Below are 3,709 nucleotides of genomic sequence, written 5' to 3'. Positions count from 1 at the left end.
ACCAATGAACTACATAAGTATCTCTATCTTTATTTTATGTTTTATTTATCTTTTAGTCATTAATCCTCCATAACCAATTGAATCCGCCTGACTGAGATTTACAAGATGACCATAGCTTGCTTCATACCAACAATCTCCGTGGGATCGACCCTTACTCACGTAAGGTTTATTACATGGACGACCCAGTGCACTTGCTGGTTAGTTGTGCGAAGTTGTGATAAAGAGTTGAGATTGTAATTGAGCGTACCATGTTGATGGCGCCATTGATGATCACAATTCCACGCACCACGTACGCACAGTGGTTTGTGCACACGTACACTCCAATGTGTGCTTCTCCTTTGTTATCTTCATGCTTTCTCCCTTTGTACATGCTTCCTTCCACTTTTGCCTTGCCAAACTTGCCTCTAGGACCTAAAATCACTCAACAAACATGTCATGGCATCAAATGGCATAAAGGTGGGATTAAAATCACTAATTTAAGCTCAAAATAACACGTTTTCGCAATTAGGCACAATTTAGAGAGAAAACACAAAAGCATGCTATTTACATGAATAAATGTGGGTTTATGTGATTAAATCCACTCAAATCAAACCAAAAATATGTCGTCAAATATAGATTCATCAATTCCCCCACACTTAAATAATAGCATGTCTTCATGCTAATCACAATCAAAGGAGAAGGATAAAGGGCGAAAGCAATTTAGTCAATGCATTTAACTACATGCATGCAACTACATTAACTACTATCTATCTATATGTACAATATGATTTCCTATGGAGTTTGGCAAAAACAAACAAGAGATTCCAATCAATCCAAAACAAGCCCTAAGGACAAGGCAAAGAGTCAATACACTATGATCGAAGTCAATACTTGCAAGAAGATACAATATAAGGCACAAGAACATAGAATTGAGAGATCGAACCCCTCACCGGATGTGTATTCACTCTATTCACTCAGTATTTAGGGCTTAATCACTCAATTCTCCTTTAATCATGTTTTTCAAAGATTTGTAAATCATTTGACAATCAACAATTATTCAGCGCATGTATACAAATATCAAGAGGACTTATCCATGGGTTGTAATGGGGTTAGGGTCAAGGTAGGATGCATATGGTCAAGTGGACTGGAATTTGAATCTTTGATTAACATAAGCTTCCCACCTAACCTATGACAACCTATACAATTCAAAACTAACCTAATTATCCATTCTTCACTTTTTCACATAGTCATGCATTCTCTTTAATTCACATTCCATATGCATTGATTTTTTTTTTTTGAACTTCGCTTTGGGGTACTTTGTCCCCTTCTTATTACTTTTCTTTTTCTTTTCTTTTTCTAATTTTTTTTCAAATTTTTTTTTCAAACTAAAATACATATAAGAAATCAATGCATGTGGTTTATCATTCAGTGCATGAGTATGTACCCAATTCCCAAAATTTTGACAAAAATATAAAAATACCATTTTATCCCAACCAATGTTCCCAAACTTCCCAAACATGAATGATAAGCACACTTACTAGCCTAACCTAATCAAAGATCCAAACAAGAGATATTTATTGTTTTTCACTTAAGGCTTGAAATGTGCTAAAATTAAGAATAAATGGGTTTAGCATAGGCTCAAAGTTGGCTAACAATGGAAGATAAGGGGTAGGCTATATGGGTAAGTGAGCTATTTGAAACAATGGCCTCAATCATATACAAGTATTCATACACAAAATAATGGACATATAGATTCATGCAAATCAAAGATTACAATCATAAAAGGAGTTTATTACACAAGAACAAACTTTATGGTTGGAAATGTGCAACCATACAATGAAGGCTCAAATCTCACAAGGTTTGTTGTTCTAGCTCTTTTTTTCTATGCTCTATGAAAAATGAGGCTTCAAGCAAGTTTTAAAAACAATTTTCTTCAATTCAATCAATGGCATGCCCTAAAAGGAATTTCATAAAATTTCTTGTTGTTTTACCAAACTTATTCAATCTAACATACAACATGCAACATGCGAGTATTCACTACCATAATACTATAAGCATTAAAGAAATATATACAAACAAACTAATCCAAAATGCAAATAAGAACAAAATTGCAAAATTTTAAGAAAAAGAACAAAAACAATATTGCAAAGTGTCAAAGAGAAGGATTTTACCCCCTCGAAGTTGGCGATCCTCCCCCACACTTAAATTGTGCACAGTCCTCCGTGCAAGCACATAATCCGGGGGATGAAGGACTTTGAGGCTCCACCTTCAGCTTGTGGGCTTCGGTGCTCCGGGTTGTTGTATAAACAAATAAACAACAATTGAGGAAGAAGTCATAGTAGTGTGGTATAAGAAAAGGCAATGTGCGTATTCTAAATGCACGCACAATTTAAAACACAAACATTAGCGTGGTAAAAATAATAACCACCTATTCAAAAGAAATAGCACATGTTCCTCAATCAAGTATCCTAGGTTGAAAGTGAAGTGATGAGCGGATAATTTGTACGCTTTTTGGCATTGTTTTCAGTATGTTTTTAGTATCTTTTAGTTAGTTTTTAGTATATTTCTATTAGTATTTAATTAAAATTCACTTTTCTGGACTTTACTATGAGTTTGTGTGTTTTTCTGTGATTTCAGGTATTTTCTGACTGAAATTGAGGGTCCTGAGCAAAAATCTGATCCAGAGACTGAAAAGGACTACAGATGCTGTTGGATTCTGACCTCCCTGCACTCGAAGTGGATTTTCTGGAGCTACAGAAGCCCAATTGGCGTGCTCTCAACGGCATTGGAAATTAGACATCCTGGGCTTTCCAGCAATATATAATAGTCCATACTTTGCCCAAGATTTGATGGCCCAAACCGGCGCTCAAAGTCACCTACAGAATTTCCAGCGTTAAACGCCGGAACTGGCATAAAATTTGGAGTTAAACGCCCAAACTGGCATGGAAGCTGGCGTTTAACTCCAGAAAAGGTCTCTACACGAAATTCCTTCATTGCTCAGCCCAAGCACACACCAAGTGGGCCCGGAAGTGGATTTTTCTGTCATTTACTCATTTCTGTAAACCTTAGGACACTAGTTTACTATTTATAGTATCTTTTGACATTGTATCCGTACCTAATGACCTCATAACATTTTGTACACGTTTCTTTCCACAGTATGAGTCTCTAAACCCCATGGTTGGGGGTGAGGAGCTCTGCTGTGTCTTGATGGATTAATGCAATTACTACTGTTTCTTATTCAATCATGCTTGCTTCCATTCTAAGATAACACTTGTTCTTAATCCGGATGAATGTGATGATCCGTGACAATCATCATCATTCTCAACTATGAACATGTGCCTGACAACCACCTCTGTTCTATCTTAGATTGAGTAGTTATCTCTTGGGTTCTTTAATCGGAATCTTCGTGGTATAGGCTGGACCTGATGGCAGCATTCAAGAGAATCCGGAAGGTCTAAACCTTGTCTGTGGTATTCTGAGTAGGATTCATGATTGAATGACTGTGACGTGCTTCAAACCTGTAACCTACTGGGCGTCAGTGACAGACGCAAAAGAGGGATTCTATTCCGGTAGGGGAGGGAACCAAACCGGTGATTGGCAGTACTGTGACAGAGTGCGTGCATTAGCTTTCACTGCGCGGATGGGAGGTAGCCATTGACAACGGTGAGACCCTACACGAGCTTGCCATGGAAGGAGACTTGCGTGTTTGATGAAGAAGACAGTGGGAAAG

The sequence above is a fragment of the Arachis stenosperma genome, chromosome 9, assembly GCF_014773155.1.
Source record: "Arachis stenosperma cultivar V10309 chromosome 9, arast.V10309.gnm1.PFL2, whole genome shotgun sequence".
In the NCBI taxonomy this organism is placed as follows: Eukaryota; Viridiplantae; Streptophyta; class Magnoliopsida; order Fabales; family Fabaceae; genus Arachis; species Arachis stenosperma.
This window is presented reverse-complemented; position numbering follows the sequence as displayed.